The sequence below is a fragment of the Ooceraea biroi genome, chromosome 12 (assembly GCF_003672135.1).
Source record: "Ooceraea biroi isolate clonal line C1 chromosome 12, Obir_v5.4, whole genome shotgun sequence".
Classification (NCBI taxonomy): Eukaryota; Metazoa; Arthropoda; class Insecta; order Hymenoptera; family Formicidae; genus Ooceraea; species Ooceraea biroi.
This window is the reverse complement of record NC_039517.1, coordinates 6006654-6029637: the sequence shown is the minus strand read 5'-3', so window position 1 is coordinate 6029637 and position 22984 is coordinate 6006654. Positions and strand designations below refer to the sequence as shown.

At 43.0% G+C, this 22984-nt stretch overlaps 1 protein-coding gene across 2 annotated transcripts in view; it reads left to right on the top strand.

Annotated features, from left to right (window-relative positions):
• Positions 1–1728: 1728 nt before the first annotated feature.
• The window catches only part of LOC105277738 (bifunctional heparan sulfate N-deacetylase/N-sulfotransferase), a 225192-nt gene continuing 203936 nt past the window's right edge, over positions 1729–22984 (top strand). For both annotated transcript variants that reach the window (XM_011336331.2, XM_011336330.2), the window contains exon 1: positions 1729–1977. The gene's annotated coding sequence lies outside the window, so the exon portion shown is untranslated. The remainder of the gene's footprint in view (positions 1978–22984) is intronic.

Below are 22984 nucleotides of genomic sequence, written 5' to 3'. Positions count from 1 at the left end.
TTGTCCAAGAGACGCGCATACGTGTCTGTTAAAAGCTTATACTGTTATTAAACGCTTCTTTTTCCATATATTTTTTCTACTTTGCACTTTTGCAGATACGTATTAATTACAATTGTACATATGAAACACGTTAACACCATAATATATATATATATATATATATATATATATATATATATATATATAATATATATTATCTCTTTCATAATCACGTATCACATCGGGTAAGTTTATTGTACTTTGATTCCGAATAATTGCAACTTTTTTCAATTTTTACATAAATTTGGAAATTGATCAAGTAAAATTCTACACAACTACGGTACTGCTACAAGACTGGTCGTTGCCGCTCAAGTAGGGATTTTACGTGTATTCGTCATCAGTGTGGTTGTAAAGCGACGCCTGTTGCGCTCGCAAGGTCGCACACAGCTACATGTAGAGGCGTAGCGTGCGCACGTGTATAGGCTTTCGTGTGAGTAATACGATCGCACGAATGAAGGTATAGGATAACAGTGCCGTAAATAGCTGCCGTAAATATCCCTATTTCGGATAATGCGGAAAGACAAAAGAAAACAATGTAAGAAGCAAAGATAAAGAATTAATCAAAAAAATACTAAAAATGTTAAAATTAACATTGATATTAATGGTGAAGAGAAAAGGCGTACTTCGTGTATACGGAGTAAAAATTTAATTAATGTATCAGGGATGATGAAGACAACAGAAACGAGAGAATATTTTTTTAACACCGATTATAAACCTACTGACGGAAAAGTAATAAATCGGAGCAACGCTCAATATCTACGCTCTGTCATCTAAACACGTATTTCCATGATAAATCACGACGAATCGTGAATATATAGACCTAGGATAGCGTAATAGAAATGCATTGATGCGTAGAAACAACTAATTGTAATGTACGACAATCTCGTAGTGACAGCTCGAAGGAATGCGGCAGAGAATATCGCGTTGCATAGAAATTGAATTGATCGATGGCCGGCGCATTGGAATACGTCAAGTGTGTCGCACGGATAAGATCCTCGCAACTGTGGCTTTCGTTTGTGGAGCAAACTTAAAGTTCAAAGTTGCAAAATTCTGCATAGGAGACAAGAATAAAGTTTGGAAAAGAAAACGCGCAACAATAGTTATACGTTATAGTTGCAGATAAACAGTTAAAAGCAAATAGCCGTCGCAAACGTATTTAACAAGTACGCAGGCATCGGATAATGTTCTACGCACGTCTACTCTATTGATCGCGCGTGATGATATGCAAGGATAGCTTTACCGGGCATCGTGGCCTTCGAAATTGAGCTACGTTTGTCAATGTGTTTGTCGATCGAGGAAACTATACCTAAGAGAAACGAGAATAATCTTTCATCTATCACCACGTTACATTTTCCTTCAAGAGCGTCATTTGGTACTACCCTGTACAAGACAATTTATTACGCAAAAACGAACAATCTCGCGTGTCCCGCGAAAGATTAATTTTAAAAAGTGCAATATAGAACAATAAAGAACGGGGATTAGTTGGCATCAACGGGCAAACTTTGTCGACCAAGGATATTTTGTAGGGCGACAGTAACTGATGTTTTCCGCGGAAGTTAAACGGCGACTTCGTATCGAAAGGAAGGGAAGGTAAAGTTGCGAACGACTACTGGCACCCTGCGGTAGATGGCAATAATGACGATGATCAACCCCTTTCTCCCTGCCCCCACAACCCCCACGATTAACAAACAGCTGTTCAGCATGGTGCCGCCATGGCGCACGCGACGTCGGGACGTCAAAAATGCTTCGAACGATTTCAATTTATCGGTACCGAAAAAATCTTTCCGTGTCGCGATGCGACGTATCTCGTCGTAAACTTTCGATCGTACAACGATCGAATACATTCGCGGGAGTGTCTCGATTGGCGTGTTCGCGGGTGATATCAAAGTGACGTTTCGGAAATACGTACCACTCCACGCTTACCATGATCCTTGCCAGGTATAAATGTAATTTTTACTTATTTATTCCTCCGTATCTCTCTTAAGTACGTTTATACGTTAAAATTTACGCAGATGTCAGTATTGCCTAACTTTCGTAAGAGTATATGAGGCGAGAAGGCTGAATTGATAGGTCACACAACATAACGGATGAACATTATAGATGAAAAGAGATACAATACGATAGAGAATATACGATGTAAAATTTTTCCCCTTTTATCTTTGCGTGAAGATTAGAACTATCTCAATGTTTTATATTAATACGGAACCACCATACTTTTCTTTCTATTTTATTATGTAGCATATGTAGTATATAAATGAGATTATCTCAAAAAGCAAATGGTTTATTTTATAAACATTTTTCAATCTGTCTCGACTATTTTCGTTGAATACTGTTTTTCAAAGAACTCTCCGAGTATAATCATTTGCCTGTATACCATCTATTTTATTTTACATGCGTGGAATATGCTTTAAAGTGTGGACAGATTCCATTTCGATGTTACCAAATTTTAAGTTATCTAATTTGTCATAAAATACTTAACATTTTCATCGTAAGATAGCACCACGCATATTTCAACTTGACAAATATAATATAAATCATTTTGCGAATTATCGCTTACAGTTACACAATCTATGGCACGTAATCAACGAAAATACCTCGTCTCATTTCTACATCATTTCATGATATACATCATTTCATGATGACGAATAAATTTTATTTTATTGAGATACTTTTACACTCCATTAAAATTCATTAAAGCAATTTTAGAGAACTTGAACTGAATTGCAACTTGCTTATAAATTTTATCACGCACGATTATACGTGTCACGTATGACAAAACATATACAAATGCATACGGATATAATTACATCAACGACAAAAGCGTTATTGTCAGAAGAATCGGATAGATAAATGTCTCGCTACCTGCATATACGAGTATAATATTTTCTTCTAGCCGTCCTTTGATATCACATGTATAATATGTATATGTATATAAAATTACTTCTGAGTTATTAAGATAATTTATATATTTTTCACGAAAAATAATCCTCTCATCCTCGCTCTTTCTCCTTTCGAGATGGAAACGTAGCATACGATCCGGAAAATCGTACACTGTTTTTTTTTTCAGTTACATGTTCTTATTCCAGTCACGTCCCGACGACAAGGGTAATAGCTCTGAACTTTGTCTTCGTCGGATCAGCTTAACTTCCGCTCGTAAAATTTCACGAAATTCTCGTGCGGTCTGAGCGAAATATGTTTTCTGTGGTTCCTGACATTTTTCAGCTTGATCGATCAACTGCCACGTTGTAGGAAGCTGGAGAGACACAGCGGACGTTTTTATGAGTTCCCCTGAACATTACATCATCTCGACTAATTTCCATTACGATATACATACATTTCATGAAATTAAATTTATAAAATAATTCCAAAAGGGAGAAAAATGTTTTACAATTAGCACTTTATCGTTTCGGACTTGTTTAGATAGATGATGGAAAAATTGGGGAAAATAATATCTATAGATTTACAAGTCTTTGTCATGGTGACTAAATCTTTTTTAATAAGAATCTCTTTTAATATGTTCAAATAAAAATTGTCTCGTCATCGTCAACAGTTTGTATCTCTTTTTCCGACAAGTCTTCAGCGTGTGTGCGCGCGCGCTCTTATATATAAACTCTTTTACGCGGTGCAATTTTTAAGTACCTATAGCTCGCAACTTTGTGAAAGCAGCACCTTGGCAACGTCAGTGGAAGTATCGCCCAAGTTTAACTAATCGTTTCTCATCGCGGACGCTGATAAATTATTCAATTATAACCCCTTCTGCCGCCGAACCAACAGTCTCAATGTACAAGAAGAAGGGAGAAAGAGAGAGAAAAGTAATGTAACACGTAGTCCCTTCGGCTAACTGTTCGAACATTCTCGCGATATGGAATTAGCGTCGGCAGTGCGGAGATTAAAGTCAGATTTTCAAGTACTCCGTAATTCCCTGTACGTATTTCTCGCACGTAGTCGTAGCTTGATATATTTAACCTCCCTTTGACCCTGCGCACCCTTTTAAGTGCATCATTACGTATTCCCTTTTGTAACACTGGACTTTATGCAGACCACATTCGCTGCATCTTCCCATTCTTGATCATATCGCGCGTTAGCTGTGTGCAAGGTGATAATTTTCCTCTTATATTACACAAGTGTCCTTTATTATATAGCGAGACATATATACGCACAAGATAAATTCTTTATTATTCGCCTCGCAAAATTCTTTAGTAAGCATTTCTTTTGTAAGTAACGGCAAACAATATCTGTCATTACTCTAATTAATCTGTAAAATATTTAACAGTTTTCTACAGAAAGATACTAGGGGAAATTATCGTTGAGGAACAGGCTATATTCCAAGATTAAACGTTATATTACCTTTTATTTAATTACACAATTAAATCATAAACGTTCGTTTTGGATGTTGATGAAAAGATATTATAAACAAATCACGAATAAATCAATGCTTCGTTGTTTCTTTATTTATACGTAAAATAAAGAAAATTTAATTATGCTGGATCATGAATAGAGATTCATTCGTACACGTGTACAATAATTTTTCTTTTTCGCGACGCTCCGCATTATGAAGGCTCGCGTCAACAAGAACGCATGGCGAATCCATTTCGGTGTCAGTGCCAGGAAAGTTGTATAATCCGGGACCGACTTTGATTAGAACAGAATCTATTTGCATTCAGCGACGCAGCTCTCTCTCTCTCAACGTGATCCTGTTAATATCGCTTCTCTCGGAGCTCGTGTTCACCTGTACTATGTATGATACTTTGTCCCAGTTCCGCAGCGCGACGCAGAGAAAGAGGTCGGAAGTTTCTGAATGTCGGTAATGAATATATGAATGCGTAAGAGCGTGTCGTCGTTTATCACGTGGGAGTTGTAGACGAATCGTTTCACGAGCGCGCGTATCAAGATTACGTTTTCAATGCCGGCAACGTATTTAACATATTTAGTATTTAGCGTCTGCGACGCATTTGCTGGTGCATACATATGTGTGCTGATGTGTTATGCATCCTCCTCTGATCGAAGAAGATAGAGCTGCTCGTTTCACGAAACAATCATTCATCTCATGTTCACTTTTTCGCTAGTTTTAACATAGTTTTACGCATTTAACGAAAATATTTCATGATTATTCATTCGATTTGCATCCAAAGTATTCAGATATTTTGCTATTTCCCTCTCTCCCTCTCTCTCTCTCTCTCTCTCTCTCTCTCTCTCTCTCTCTCTCTCTCTCGAGTCGTTTCGAGAGTCGCGACGTGTTCCACGTGTCACGAGTGCACGCGATGCGCGTTACAAATACGGGTATTATGCAGTGTATAAACCTGATATAGATGTCTGTCCATGTCAAATCTGTAATTACGACGTCATCGGTGGAATGAGTTTTGAGTCGACGTAGTTACACGAATGCAGATTTCACTAATGGAGCAGGTAGTTAGGATGAAATGAAATCGCCCTTACTCGCGACAACTGCGGCTATGCAACTATGGAGCGTTTCGATTTGGCAGGCGGCAATTGAAATTCGTTACGTCACCGGTTTTGCGCGTCGGCTTTTTTTCGTGATTTTACTATCTATTGTAGATATTTCAAGATTCTGAATCGGCACTATTTGGCTGTACGGGAGGAAAAAAAATACAATTCGTTTGGTACACTGGGCTTTTCAGACCTCCCCGTTTTAATTTTCTATTTATCCTGCGGCAGAGACTCGACTTGAATGTAAATTCCTGCCGATTACGACTGGGGCGCCAAACCAAAATACATTTCGTGAAATATGTTTGTCGATCATGCGGAACAGCTTTTAAAAATCGAAACGCAAACAATTACTCGTTTCACGCTACCGAGTACGCGTATAATTTACGGCGCGTACAGCGCGAAATTGCTTGATTCACAAACACGGGAAAAATGTGTCTAGTTTTTGCTATCTTGCTATCAGGAGAGCACTAAATTGCCATGAATTTCGACACTTCGCCCCAATCGACGAGTCCCCCCGAAACTTGCAGACGGAACGGATTAGTTAGCGACCGTAACCGAGGGGGACGTAAATCGATTTCGCCGTGCCCTTAAATTCTATTAGCGCCAACTCCGATTGCATTCTTCAAATGGAAATAGGAAACGAAATTTTCACTCGACGGGGAAGCGATTTCGACAAAGCAAAGTTGCGCGTTCGCGCGTTCGCGCGTTCGCGCGTTCGCGCGTCGCGGTCGTCTGATTAGATTTTACACTCTCGCTTTACCTTTACGAGGGCCGTTGTCTTCGCCACGAGCCAAGTCCTACGTTGCATCGCGGAGGAGTAACAAGTGCCGCAAGCTGATATCAGAAAATAAATTCTGCGTAATCGTGTTTTCGACTATGGAGAGCACATCGTGGCTATTAAATGCAGGAAATTCTCGTCCTGCTCTGGCAGAGAACTAACAGGACCATTTCCCTTTTCAGTTTAAACTGCCATTTGTGAAACCGTCTGCCGCGGCGAACGAGTGTCCCGGTTTCTGTTCTATCGTTGATGATTTATTCAATCGCGTGCTTGTCGATATTTATCGTCCGGCAACCGTTCCGAAGGGGAGCAGACGCTCTCTCGGCGAGATAAATCATATTATCGTAGACAAGTAGCGTCCAGTACGTGGCAATCTGCGCTCATGCCAAAATCCGCGGCTGTGTGCACGAGCATGGAGATTGTGTTAGACTAATATCGCGTGTCGTTTAACGGAGACCATTCATTTCCAGCATCGATCGCATTTTTATATCGCCACTGTAATAAGGACTCTGTCAACAGAGTGTAAGAGTAATAAGGCGTCACTTTTCTACCATTTTGTCATAGGTTTCCCCTAATTCTTGGCATTGAAATCGAAAGGATTCTTGTTAGATCTCATGATTCGACCGATTACCTGTGTCGGAAGAGGCCATGTGAGATCGATGAGAAAACGAAGAGAGAGAATCTCGCGTTATTGTATTATTTTTCATACATGTCCAATATTCATATAAATACACGAAGCCTGTTTTCCGTCTTTTTTCCGCGCGCCATGCCGCGTAAAGACTTGCAGTCTGATTTGTCGAGGCGCGGGATGTAACGTGCAAATGTGATGAGACGTGGTAACAGCGCAAACGTCTCGTGCGGAACGACACTTGATCGCTGAAGGGTTAGCGCAGAGTTGGCGGGTTATCCCGAAAACTTTGGATCCGACAGCTACCAACGTTGTTGCGCGAACTAAAGCAGAGTCTTGCGAATTCTCGCGAGCGAGGAAGCGCTCTCGTGCCAGAACAGGTGTTGGGTAAAGGAAACAGGCAAATCCCATCCGAACGGAATAGCCGCTTCCGCGCTGCGACAATTGCTACGACGATTGAACGCATGCCACGCTCGATTATTTAAGCGCGCGCCTGAGATTTCCCGGTTGCGAGTCGGTGTGAGGCAACGGCTGCCACGGAACACCCCTCGCATGCCGCGAGACGACGGTGGGGTGGATGTATGGTATATGGAACAGAGAGGAGGAAAGAGAAGAGTGTCGGCTGCTTCGCCGCTCGTAGAGAGCGATATCGATCTGTCGAGCATGAGCGATTTAAACTCGAAAGACTGGGGAGATGACGCGAGTCTAACCGTTTCTCCGTTTCACACACACACTTGCCCGTGCATTACCAAGTCGATCGGATTCATACGCTGAGGAGTATTTCTATGATTTACTCTTCCGACTGATGCCGTCGTGACGGCACGATCTCGAGTCGACATGAGACGATACCGCTTAAAAATAGGATCCTTATAATAGGATTGTGCTTTTTTCTTGCTAGCTGTTTCATTTAAAGTGATAACGATAGAAAAGTAAGGTCAACATCGGGATTTCATCTTTGTGGAGATAGTATAGGAGCTGACACATGTAAAACAGATTTTTAACTTTTTTCACAAATAACAGACGTTATATTCTGTATTTTGATACTTTAAGCATTATTAAATTTCAAATTCATTTACTTGCGATTAAACGCGTTTGACTTGTTTCCTCTTGTGCGCAAAGATAACATCGCATAGAGATGCGTTTCGCGCAGTTAGTTTGAAATTCTCACTTTGGACAGAGTACACGTTAACTCTGCACTTTCAAAAAGACCATTCCGCGAGTATTCACGCGCGTTAAATCGAACGTCATCGAGAGGCTTCATCCAGCGCGGCTGTTTTGCGGTACCAAATATCGATTTCCGTATTGCAACGACAAATATTGAAAATATCGTTATTTGTATGTAGTCGAAGAAGCAAGCTGAGGTGTGTACGATTCGGCATTTCAAGTAACTAGGTAACTGTCGGTGATGTGCCAGCGTGGACTCGTTTGGAAACATTTTATGCGAGAATTCAAGAGCTTACGCGTGTCGGCAGGTGTTGTTCCACGGAGAGCGATATCGATTTCGCACCGTCGAGTACGAGCGATTCAAGCTTCGAAAACGGAAGAGTTTTAAAGCCACTCGCTCGCTCTACCGCAGAATCAGCCGCGAAATCAATCTGCAGTTTACCTACAGGCAACAGTTAAAACAGCAACGTTCGTTTATCTAAACACTTTAAAGCGGCCTATTTTAAAGGTGTGACGGGATAAATAGAGTCAGCGCGAACGGTCCGTAATGCCACGGTTAGCATTGTCGATTGATTCGCGTTACCTGCTCCGATCTCCCCAGTTCTTTACGGAACATCATTACGGCGCCAGAATGTCTCTAATCAGAGGTAGCGATCTTTCGATATTCACAGGAATACCTCCACATCACGCGAGTGAACGCGAGCCATTAGAGTTGTAGGCCACTGCGGATATAATCGCGACGTAATTACACGTGCGCGTGCATGTTATAAATGAGACATTGACTGTAAGCGAGTGTCGCACTTGTCAACAAAATTGATATAGGTAATACGTGACAGTTTTGTCGGGAAGCATTATCCTTACATACATATATTATCCGCATAAATCTGTTGACTTAAAACTGAAATAAAATGCAAAATTATTATACTTTTTCTCGGGCTAACAATTCTTAGATAACTACAAGGATGATTCTCGCCCGCTAATTCCAGGGCGACTCCTTGGCTAATTAGAACCTTCCCATGCGACCCAAATCGCGCCGTAAGAATAAAAATATTTCCATACCGGCGGTACAGCGCCTTCGAGCTTCCTTACAAAACACGACGATGTGTCGGGGGATTAGCTCGGCCAAGGGGACGTTGTACGCGCGCGTTAATGGAAGCGATGGCCGATAACGCCTAGCATCTTCACGAGGCGGCACCGCGCACGGAAGCGGGTTACGCGAACGATGCTACCTAACATCCATCGAGATTCCTCTCCGACAACGTCGCCTTTAAAACGGTATATTAGGCCGAGGGTTATAAATCAGACCAGGGAGTTTGGAGGGTGATAGCAGCGGCGGCGAGACGGTGGCGGTGACGGTGACGGTGCCGGTCGGCGGTTGGTGCTAGTGCTTAGTAAGTAAGTAAGACAGTATGCTGCGCTCCGCACTGTTACGTGTTGCGTTATATGCACCTGTATACAGGATGTATCAGAAATACGCTTGTTTTCTCTCTGGTATGGATTCTTGCATAAATTCAAATTTATGCAAGAATATCAAATTTCCTTTGACAAAAACTCCCTACTGACACATCACGAACGAAATGAAAATACGCGAGTCCCGAGTACAAACGAGCAAAACTTAATTTATAGAACGCGCTACATTTCCGCATTTCTCATTAGTTATAGTTATCTAGACGATTTTATCTAATCTTTATTTTGGGCTTAATGTATAACGCTCTAAGTAGGTCTACCATGAAACGTTCTGTTAGGGAAAATTAGCCGCAACTTTGCCACAAAGTACCACACCGAGGGATTGCGCGCGACTTCTGATGCATCCTGTACACACGCGCAACGTAGAATGCCAGCACGAGATTCCTCGGCTAGCCTGCTGCTGCTACAATATTGCTCTTTCCTGGCACCAGGCCAACTTCTCCCTACGATCGGGAGGAAAGAATGTGAGAGATACAAAAGAGCGAACGCCCGTGGAAAAGAGAGAGATCGAGTCAGATAGGCAGATCCCTATCACGCTAGATCGCCTTCACGGTCATACGCCGATCTGCTTTTAATCTGCTGTCTCTCTCTTTTCTTCTCTTCATTTTGCTTTCTTTTTCGCATCGATACTACGTTAAATGGTGTTTTATCCTGCCTTAGCGGGCACGGCTGCCCTTCAATCTTCGTCTGTCAGTCGTCGGATTTAACCGCCGCCTCAAAAGCATCAATGTGGATGACGGTGATAAAGGGAAAGATTATGGAGCGGATACGTGATCCCTTATCGCGGAGAGATTAGGTTCCAACTCGACAGTTCGTTTTTAAGAAGGGATGGCGCAATCTTACCAAACCTCCTTCTTAACGGGTTATATTTCATACGTTTATTAAGACAAAAGGTTGGTATTTGTTTCGGATACTGCTAACTAGCGCGGACAAAATTTTGATTTCCGTGTTTTGATCACGATGAAAATTCTGAGAGAGAGAGAGGATGATTATATCGTTACGGAATAATACGATCGACATTTTACGCAAAAATTTTGCGTTTTTAATGGACAGTATATAATTCACGCATAAACGTGCACGCTTTAAAAGTACGATAAAATGAAATCCAACGAGAATGCTTTTTAAAAAGCTGTGAATTTCCAAAGTCGTTTCTCCGAAGTTTGAGGTGCTCCTCTGCGATCTCCACTACGATGTTACGTCAGGCGAAATGAACTCTTGAAATTATTCTACGATAAGTTATTTGAATAATCATAACTTGGAAAATTTATGAAACGAGTATGAAATTCGTTGTGCGAACTTTGGAACGCAAATGACTGCAATTCTTGATTTGCGGTTCCATCGAGGGTCTGTTAACTACTTTTTGTTGAAACGCAAAAAAACCTCAATAAAACATTTGAAAATGATCCATCTTTTCTACGCAACCTTTCAAACTTCGATATCGCGCGTGCGAATTTTTGATTAATTTTACAAAGTCGGTTCTACATATATATATATATATATATATAAACCGAGAAGTAATATCTAAACCAAAACATTACATAGAATATATAGACAAAATTACACTCAAAGACAGTAACATGTTTTGAAACATGACAAACACGATTGCATATCTGTCTAAAATATCGGACATGTAATTATATTTTTCAAATAACACAGATATATTAAATAATACCAATTGTTGTGTGTATTTCTTGAAACGTTCAACTCCAAACGGTGATGGGTATTCCAACAATGTGTAATGAATCGGATTCAACGATAAATCGCAGCAGATGCTACCTCTAACGGAAACATCGTTTCTCTGTGAGCAACCGCTACACATCGACCAGCGGTTACTTTATCCTTCTTCGTTACCAGGCTGAACTTTTCGGCGCGTACGCCTGGCTGAATTATATTTTTACCGCGGTTCTCCGGCCGGTCCGCGTCCGCGAAAACAGCCTGGAGATGACCGAAGACTCGTTATTCTCTTGCGGCGACGACTCTCCAACCGATCCAATAAATCTCGTTTCTTATTTACCGTGATTCACGGAAAAGAAGCGAGCAGCACGAGTACGAGAGTACAACGGAAGGAAGCTGAACGTGGAAAAATCGGTAGAAAGCGGGAGACGGACAAGCGATTAGAAAACGATGTCGTGGCGGCAGTCGATCAGCTGTTCGGCACCGTCAGCCCCCGGGGATTTGAACAGCCGCGAAAAATTAAGATCAAATTGAAGTGTGCGCGATGCGCGGGACCCCTTCGACCCACCGTCACTGAACGCGGGAAAATTCTACGCAAGGATAGGATAACTACAACCCTTCGTAGCGCCGAAACTACGCCACCCTCGACATTTTGCAAGAGGAATATTCGTCTCAGAATCACCTCAGAAATCTACCATTAACCGGTGGTAAATTTTCATGAGGGTGACAAAATAAGCGGGCCAGTATCGATAGTGGAGGTGCCGCGGTACTCTCCGCTCTAACTGTAATAGCGTTGCCAGCCCTTGTACGGAATGAATGGCATGGATAGAGGCAGGTGAAAATTAGGGACAATGAAGTAATAATCGCCGTCGTCCTCGTTGTCGTCGATGGCGGCGTTCCCGAGACTTTTGCCAGAGCACTTCGTCCTCAATTACTTTGATACGTCATAATTAATCTCGAGAGCTCGGAAGGTGTTTGTCGGAACTCGTTATACTAGATAGTAGGGATAGAGGTCCCCGAAAGCGGGTAACGAAGATGATAAAGAACGACGAAGGAATTCGCGAACGCGCCACCTCGAGACGCCTCAAGATATTAAGGACAGTCGAGTGTAGATCTGAAAAGAATCGTTGATCGAGCGAGTCCGCAGTGGCTTACCCTTATTGTTAATACGGAACCTGGTACTACCGATGTAATCAGGAGAGCGTTAATCGTCTGTGACGAGATTATTTAATTTTGTAGCGTCGTCTGCTTCTTGCTTACGATCGATTATCCGCGTATCCGCGTATTGGATCGGCATTTCGGGAATCCGTATCCTTCGTCCGCGATCATGGACAGTACTTTGTCAAGAGAAACTTTGAAATTTTTCAACGTAAACCGCGAAGTAAATCTCGAGTAACTTCCTCGAGTACGCACATAATGGAAATAAGAGAGAACGTGCGTATATCGACGCGCTTGTCGATACTCTAGCACTTTTTGAGGCCTCAAGTAGCAGGAGCGTCCGGTTACCACCTGCAAACGAGTTAAGAAGCAGCCTTTAATATTCATGTGTAACTCGAGAGATATCGGTTCATGTCGTCGTCGCCGTCACGACGAGACCGGTCACTGAGCAATTGTAAATTCAAATTTACCCGTTTACCCTCGCTCACAAGTTTAAAACGGGCCAGCGCGTCGTGACTCTTAACTGCGGTACTCTTCGGGTCTGACGAGGACTGAAATTTCGCGACGCTCGTCTTATCACCCGGAGCTTGCATTTTACCTCTCTCGGATATATCGTTCTCCCGCCACGCCGGGCCGCCGCCAAGACGAACAGGAGCGACTTATCGTTATCCCGATAACGCTGCTTGCCTCGGATGCACCGTCTACCGTGAGAGTAATCATGTCACACGATCGTAAGAACTTTTGCCTCGGTCGTAGATCACTGTAAACCACTGCACGTGACGCATCCTGAAACTTTACAAAACTTTCGTTTCCCTTAAACTGCACGCGGTATTAAACTCCGGAGTAGCCTGCCGGATAACGACCAAGCCGAATCGATCGTTCTGGGTCACGATAAACCCGTGTTTACGGACGAGAAAAAACAGTTCACGTCGCACTAATGATCGTAGATAGTTAGATCCTGCGTAAAGAGCGGCCGTTCTCTTTCTCAGATTTTCAGATTAATCGGATTAAGCGAACGGATCAATGATGATTAACGGTAGACACGTTGGCCAAATGGATATATTTACTTGAAGCAATTAACGGAACTAAAACGTTTCTCGATCGAATGAGGGAATGAGCGCACCGTGAATCGCGTGACGTTACTCGACAATTAGTCATCTTGTTTGCTTAGTCACCTTTTTGCAATATTAGCGATACGTGTAATCAACAATGACATTTTATTCAAGAAATATTATATAGGTATCTCCATATTGTCATTTACAATTATGAGAAAATTTTTCGAAGAAGGCAGGGAATGTGAATGTCAAGCTGGGACAAACCGTGGCAGCAATGTTTTCCGGCGGAAACGATCATCGTTCGGGAGGAAGAGGGAGAAACCAGACGCCGTAAATGCTTCATAAACTTTCAGGCGGAGACGACAAAAGCGATCCTATACGCGAGAGGGATCCTCGACGACGACGTGACGGAAGGATGTTGTAAGCATTGTCGCCGCAGCTTTATGATGGATGGACGGGTGAGAAATTCGGGGGGGGGGGGCAGGAAGGGGGAGGCCTGCCGCTCAGCGACGCCCGATTCCCGGGGTGGAATGCGCGCGTCCCTTAAAAATGGAGCTTGCGGATAAACTCGAGTAATTTGTCACTTCGCCGCCGTCTCCTGTACAACGGTCGCGACGGCACGCCCTTCATCGTTCGCGTAAAAAGCGAGTCGCATTTTCCGCCCCCGTTTCCCTCCTCCTTCTTTCGCATGCCGAGCTGCACGAGATACGACTTTCTGCTCGCGGCAGAAACCAAGGAAAAACCAACTACGTTCGCCAAGTAGAAGTCATTCCATTCCATTTTCGTGTACGGTCGTTTCCCGCGACCGATCATTTGCTCTCCATTAGTTTAACCAACAGTTCCTTGTGTAATTGCGTTTACTTTGCCATTAAAGATATCGATATTACGTCGTTTATATCACGAGATGCTGATAACGAGACGCTTCGTGAAACATTACAAAAATTCTCATTCGTAGTCGGACTACGAGGCACTGTAAACTCTTATTGACTCGCGTTTCGTTTACGAGAATTTATTGGAAATTAAACAATCCATCGTCGAGTGACTCTGTCAATTATCGAAAAACGGAACTTTTGCGATCAACCAAACGTTCCTGTTTTTACACTCAAGGTAGTCGATATCGTTCCGCGACGTTACGACGTACGACAACTTCGAGAATACCGAGGGTAGGAAAGCTGCGTTTGTTACCTCCATTCTTTCTTCTTACCCGTTCGTACGCGCGTTATCACGCCAAGGATGGTCGAATCAAGATTGCGCAACGTACGAAACGATACCGATTTTAGATCATTACTTGCCGGAAGGAATTATAAGAGCCTGAGATTCTATGACGAATCCACGGACGGATGGCGGGAGAGTAATTTTAAAGCTTTTTTGTTTTTCATTCCGCTCGACAAAGCGCAACCGCGTTTGTCGGTGGTGTGTACATTAGCAAAACTAATAAAGTGTACTTCGCACGATTCACTGGCGCCTATTCCCTCCCAGTTGTATGCGTTAATCCGCGACGAGGATACACCGATACTGAAATCTGGTAATTAAATAGATGCGTCATCTACTATATAACTTATATAAGTATTCGCGGGAAAATGCACTGTATTGACTGTTACACTTACCTATCAAACTTGGACATTGATCGATATTGCTCTTATCTCGTTGGCGGCGCGAGAGCGAGAGTATGTAATTCCGCCGGAACGCATGATCAAATGCGATCTAATCGCTCGGTACAAGTTGTAATTGCACGACGCGTGCAAGCGAAATGTCTTTGTCGAGTCTCACTCCTATATCGCTCTATATCGAAGCAAATGTGGACTTTACCTCGCGTCTATAAGGTGCAAATCTAATTGCAAGTCTCCGTGCCAAATGGATAACACCTTTTCCTCCACCTGAACCATCAACTTCGTCGAGGTCTCGAGCACTTTGTTTCTCGCCGTTGCGATTCGTAGCATTCTCCGATCGATTGCATCGATCTTCGCAAAAGACAGCTATGGTAGACAAAAAACAAGTATCGTGAACGAGAGTGCGATGAGGCGAGCTTAGTAAGACGGGACACTCGTTTGTCATCGCTGAATAATCACGGAGAACGACGTGAGGGCAGCGACATGGTAAAACGATGAGAGTTAAGTTTACCCTCGAACTTTCTCGCATAACGGGGAACCGCTCATCCCATCCGTTTTTCGGATGGATCACGAGTGCGTCGCGTTCGCAAAGAATTGGAATTCGCTTTGTTCCAAGAAGCAACTGCTTCTTTTAACGGATGCGCATTTTGACGTTAAGCGCGCTGGAGTTATGATAACGGCGACATGGGTTGTGATAACTAACAGCATCTTCTACCTGTATTTCCGAACATCAGCGCGTTTTTGTCACCCACTAATGCGATTCTACCATCCTTGCTGCAATTTATCACTGTCCGGGGGTACGCGCGCACGCAGCATACTTCTTCGGTATCGTGCTAGCAATAGCTATTTTATCACGCGAGACAATTTGGCGTAAACTAATTGAATTTATTATTCTTATCGGCCAGTTACTCGTTTTTGCGTTACGTTTTCTTTCGGCTTCATCCAAGCAGATTAACGAATGTACGTAATTTCTTCAATATCTCACGTTATATAATCTGTATCCCACGTGCTACCGCGTGTTGAAATTACCTTTTTACTTTATTCAATTAATCAAATTAATGAAATTGTAACTTTGCCTTAATAACTGGATAATACTGCTACGATTATTTCTGTAAGCTTGACTTTGCATTGTTTCTATCAGAATGATTTACGTTTAAAACGCATGTGACGTTTATTCTCCGTTTTGCTACTCCTTTGCGCTACCCGCAAAGATTATCCGAATCACGTATCGTTTTCTTTTACGCATTGATTTTTGACGACCGAATGTTGGTTCTACTTTCGCACTTGGCATCGGCATCGTAATCGTATTATTCGTCGAGTTCCGCGATTTGATTTATGAGAGCCTGCGATCGTTCCTGTCGTATCCTCAAGTGAGAGAGATATCTGTCTTGAATTTGATGGGTGTTGCTGCATCGACCCTTGACATTCTTCGATATCCGTGTAACGCGCATAAATTATTATATATAATACCTTGTAACGTAATCTCAGTATCGACAAACAATCCGTTGATTGTTATTAAACGCTTTCAAGATGACAACTTTTTTGGACTGAAGCATTTGCAGAACGGCCGTTTCTGTGAAACATTATTTCAAGCAATTTGATGCGATAAACGAGTCAAGAAGCTCAGCTTCGAATGGTTCACGCGGCAGGTGAATTTTTCGGAGAGCGAATTAATTACTCGGGGCGTAACGCAATTACAGTAAGACGCTTATGATGAGAAAAGATTGTTCATCTCTCCCTCATCCCCAGTATCAATAATCATTACGTAAGCCTTGTTGCATGCGATGGAGCAAGAAGACGCACACCATTCGTTCTAATTACTCAAGATGGGCGGAATATCAACATTTGCGCAGCAGAGTGCGAGTGCGCCAGTCGGGTCGATGCGTCGCATATGTACGCGAGGATATTCATGTACGGAGATGTGCGGGGATCGGTCAGGGAGACGTCTCGAGTTATGCCTAATGTCTAAGTGACCCAATCTGTAATGCTAAGCGCCACCTCAATGTGAGTGCGGCATGTGACAAAGGACTTTGACCCGGAGCCGTCACGTATTCAAGATGACGTAAGACCGATTGCAGAGGGTGAATTCTCCTCAGTCTGTAGCCTTGTAATTGCATAAATACTGCTTTGAGAAAACTAAAGATAAATCTAGGTACTTGTAGTATAAAAGATGTGTGTATTAAACCGGACTTTGATGCGTGTATTGATTGTGATCGAAAAATGCTCTCGACGATAAAACTTTGTTTTAGAGGTTACATTATTCCATCAAGAGGGAGAGAGCACACCACGCCAACTTGCGGTTATTAAACATTTTTCCTTTCCATTCAATCAATGAGCGCGCCGTCTCTTTGATCCACCTTCTTCGTCTGCGAGCGCTGCAGATTTTAATACGTTACCATCCTCGGACCTCTATAAAACTTCCATTTTAAGCACCCTGCCTCTAACGGAGAGAGATCCCTTTCACGACGCACAGATATGGTTACGCAGAAGCAGCAAAGTTACACGTACAATACAGAAGGGGAGAATGAAGCGAAATGATGTGCTATTTATTATGCTTAACTGTACGTACATTAGGAACGGTCTGAGATTGAGCGAGCACTATAAGTCTGCACTATAAGTCGTGGCATACGTTGAGCAATCATTTTTTCCCAACGCGTCTTAATGTACTGAAGGGGATAGATAAATCGGTGGATAAAGGCATCGTTTAAGGGGATAACTTGCCTAATAACCGGCTGGTCAATCTTAAAAATTGATGCTGTCAGGATTTCGTAGCGAATTACGCGACATGATACTGACGCTTTCATCTTCTCCCCTCGGGACATGTGATGATTACGAGTGTCACACGTTTATTTGATACACCTGAATGAAAAAGCGGCATGATGATTACTGATTGACAATTGTTGATCTGGTAGAACTCTCCCCTACATCCTCTCATCCATATTATTAATACATTTCGTTTGTGCGATAAACGAGAATGCTAGGTGTAATTATCACGACGTGCTAATCAATTACGCGGTCGCGTCTCGATAAATTTTGAGAGACGTGTTAGCAATAGTATTCCGTCATTACTGTCATTATTGCCAAAATTTTGCGAATGACAAGAATGATGTCTCTTCAAATAACAGAAATGACAAATTCTGGCGGTTTATTTCCAAAACAATATCTTAATATCTTCACTCATACACAATTATTTCATTTGCCTTTGTGAAATAACGATTAATTCGGAACACCTTTTATATTCGGTAAACCATTTATATCGGAATTCGAGTTTTAAGTTGCTACAACCAACTAATATCGGTGAATGTACATTTATCAATTTTCTTTTACAATATACAAATGGCATCATCCATACATTACGCAAAACCCAATGTATAATTGCACGCCAATGTCGAAACGTTCCTTCGAACATCCAGTTCGATTCTTCAGAGACGTTCTGCATGGAGGAACGCGGTACCAACTCTCTCGACTACACCTCGACAACGAACAATCGTTAAGCTACCTTAGATACCGACGATAAACGCGTTATTTACAGCGGCCAACGCGTCTCGAATCAATTGGAGCGACGAGCGAAATCGCGAGTCCGTCCGGCCATTTGCGAGCGGCAACCAGCGAGGGCTGGTTTAGAAGGGGTCGTTTCCCACAGGTTGCTATCTCAGATCCTACGAGCAATTACCGACATTACGTCATTATCTCAATGCGCTCTTGAATGCTATCGTTTGATTTTCCGCGCCTAAACCTCGCGTCGATCCGTCTCGGACTCGCGCTTACTCTCGATCCAACATCTCCGATACTGACTCCGACTATGTTGCGCGTTAAACCTCCAAAACTTCGTTGCACGACTGCAGGCTCGTTGTAAAGCACGCATACATTCGCATACGTGACGCGCGTTCACGCGTGAGATTCCGAGATGCGAACGCGTCCGAGAATGGAGGATGCAAGAAATGATTTCTTGAAGCTGCATCCTCACCGATAAAGGAGATCTCTTTCTACCTCTTTCTACCTGGTACGTGAATCTCCAGAACGATGTACACGCCAGCTTGGCGAATGATGAAACGGACGATGGTGAAATGCTCATTCTTTTCCCCCTCTTGCCGAAGCAGATGCAATCTACCGCGTCCTTATCCTATATCCGTACGCGTTTTTTATCTAGGTAACGCGCTGCCGCCGCCGTTCACAATGATTTATAATGCGACACTACCGGAGTCTTGGTCTTTTTTTCATCATCTTGGCAGTATTATGCGCGATATTGTTGTGCATAACACGCCAGGAATGTAGCCAGAGATAGACGCCAGATTTGAATTATGTGATATACATCATTCTGATGACCGGTCGCGTTCACTACTCCCTCGTCAACGCGTTTTCTTTCCGTCTCTACCTCTTCGAATATGATGAATATATTCGAATCGCTACGATTACGATCGCGTAACATTCAATAAAATCACAGGCGTGCAATGAACATTTTTAAAAGCGAGCTTAATTTCCTATACATATATATTACAACGATCCATCATGCAATACCAGGCGACATTAACTGTCTCCTTTTTTCCAGCCGCGCGTTCTATCGCGCAATACATTCGGAAAACGAGCATTGCAATAACTTTTGTTAAAAGATACATCAGCGTTTGCATGATGGAGCTGTAATATGATTACATTACTCGCGCAATTTGTATGCGCGCGAGCAACATCGCGCACGACGCGGTAATAAATTTCGCGATAATTGCACGGTGCGAAGCAATCAACTGGGAAGTCCTGGTCGGATCTCACGCGGCAAGTTCAAACCCGAAGCCAAACTGCGTAGTAGACGTACCGCTACTTACGTCAGCTTCCGTAGTTGTCGAGCTTGCGATTCAATCATAAATCGATACGTTATACGCGGATACGTAATTGGAACGCGAGCAATCTGTCACTGTATGTTACGTTCGTAACCGTACCCCGTTACACATCGCGTACATCAAGACTTGTCGTGGTCAGTGATCGTGGTAAAGGGAGAAAGGAGAGTGGATCAGCAATATTTGCCGCGCGCTAATATTGATCTTTGCTATCGGCTATTTGCCAGTAAATAGAAATTTTCCCCGTGATCGTGGCTATTTCACCAGTGGCACAACGATCCACGCTATCCCGTGTCTCGACGTTAGTCATACTACGCGACAATTCGGTACACGCAATCTTCATTATAAAAACTGTGTAAAGCTGTGCGGTAAAATGCAATATTAGAAAAAGAATTGGAACACAGCGCCTTCGAGTTTAATCACAATTGATAAGGTAAAGGTAAGTCCGTAACGAGAGGTAGAGTTAATGCGGAAGTAAAACGTCGTAAAGAAATAACGTAGAAATAAATCGCAGTTACGAGCAAACTCCGAGAATGTCACTCGGACGTTATGATCGCGTCGGTGGCTCCACGACTTGCCTGTAGCTGTACGACGGTGTGAACCGTCGTGACTTATTCGATACATAGGTGCCGGGACGACACGCACATACACGACGTACATACATGGATAGATAAATATAGACCTAGGCGCAGGCAGCGGTCTGTACAATGCGAGTACGGTGCTTCGCGAACGTCAAGATGTCACCACGATGGGTGCAATGGGCGACGTATCGGAAAATATCAAAAGCGTTTGCTGCATTTTTGCGTCAAACGTCGCTCGACCGTCCTTTCGCTCGCTCGCGTGACGCGAAGCTTCTCTCTGCACGTTTCTATAAAAAGAAATGCTTTGTATAGGACGCTTATATGACATAAACTGAGAAAAAAAGAGAGAAAGAGCTCTCTGACCGATATCTCTATCGGGGCAGTCGACATTGGTCACGCGACATAGAAATGAGGCATGAGCTATACGTCTTTATCCGTGCTGCCGCGCGATTAACCGCGATGTTTCCTTAACGCTGGTTTAGCCTTTAGGCTAAATGACTTTTCTGTTGATTGTTCCTGAGGAAAGGTAACGCAAAAATAAGTCCTAGTCTTGTAATGATCATGATTAATGAATTACAACGCGAGACGTAAATTATAAGTCATGTCGCGTGGAACGAACAGTGGACACTTAAATGCCGTTGGATACGGCGTACACCAGACTGACAACGAGTAGTAGCGTGTTACACGTGGTCAGACACTAGGCACGGCGCGCGACGCGCATGAGAGCGGTGTGTCTCGATACATTCGACATTTCAATTTGACGAGTCATTATGAATTATTACAAGCATAATTTAGACTGAGTATTGAGAAATTCTTTAGTCACATCATCACTTACGTGGCAATTAAGATAAATGAACATTTTAATAAAAATGGAATATTCAAATTGAAAACAAATCTCTTTTAAGGAATTTCTAGTAATATTGAATTGGAGATATTCGTTGCAAGGAGACGCTTCTAAATTGCGCGCGTAATCATTAGTGGTGCGATCTTTGCAATCGAATGTGACTATTCAACCACGTGCGATGAAAATATACGCCCGCGCGGGAAATATATATTCTCTGTGTAAAATATATTCCGCATTGGTGGAGAAGCAACTACGCGCATATTCGACTCCCATTCGATGGAATAAATATGTTTCAGGAAAATAACCTGTCCCCCGGGGAAACACAGTAGACGGAGTCCGTGATCGAGGAACCGGGGAATACGGATGATAATGGAATCAGTGAGACCGCGAGCTGATCGTTATCAAACTACGATACCCGGGTGAAAGACCGGGTGCAGCAGTCGTGCAATTGCATTGCTGTTATAACTAGACGGGGTTTCGCTGTAATTAGAGGGACGTGCGTCGCTTGGTCACGCGGCCGGACTGGGTCGGCTCATCATGAATCCAGCGTAAGTCTGCATCGAGACAGATTGAATGCGACGCGATTGGTAAATGCAGTAAACCGATCGACGAGATAGCGCAGAGAACAATTTTCAGTAAGCATTCTAGTTTCCATCCGAGTGTAAACACCGTTTTCGAATATCGAGCCCAGCATTTTGATAAGGATCGCGGGTGAAATAAAATAAACGGTATTCGTAACGCTGACTGCGATCACGGTCTCATTATTGCCCCGAATTGGCCAGTCCAGTCCTGTCGTTGCATCCGTTTGCTTTTACACCCATGCAGCGTCCCTCTCTGATCTCTCATTTGTCAGAGACAAGGAGACCGTCAGAGACTGGAAAGTGCTTTTCTCTTTCCTTCCCTTGACCTATCTCGAATCCAAAATCCTCTTTCATCTCGGACGAGATGAATAACGTTGCTACGATTTAATTAACACGACGGTGCATCATAGAAGGACACGCAGCGGCGATAATTACATACGACGTTTATCTGGTTTATCTGGTTTATCTGGTTTATCTGGTTTATCTGGTTTATCCGGTGCAATGTTCCCCGGTTCATACGTAAACTTTCTATTTCGTCTGAGCGATTGTATTTTTCATTCCTTTCAGATATTTTGACCTTTTCACACATTCATCATATTCTTTCATATTGCCGCATCGTGCAAACTTGCAGCGCGAGTTTCTTTTAATTCTTTCACGTCCAACGTGGTTTCGTAGCTATATTCCTATTGCCTGCAATATCGCGTCTGTTTGTTTGTTGCACCCATCTGAACGTTCTCAACATTTCCTGTCATTTACTGTTCGTTCTGATGCATAATGTTTACGTAGACCGTTTATTCTCGAGAACTCGCAGTCCTTATTTTTGGCCAAAATTTTACTCGAAAGCTTTGGGTGAGTCTCTTCGACATGGCGCGAAATTTTTGTTCAACTTGAGAGTCGACGTAATCGTTATCTCTGCACATCGACGGTTCGTACGTTTATGACAGTAGTAATTATGACATCACATTTAACTTTAGCGTTTCCTCGGCATTTCACCGTTTGCACCGTCCGTTTTCTCGTTACGGACGGTGTTAGCATCGGGGATGTGTATACAAACCGAACGGTGGTTCATGGACCGGGGTAATAAACCGGCCGATGTTACATCGATTACAAGCTCGAAACGGAACTTTG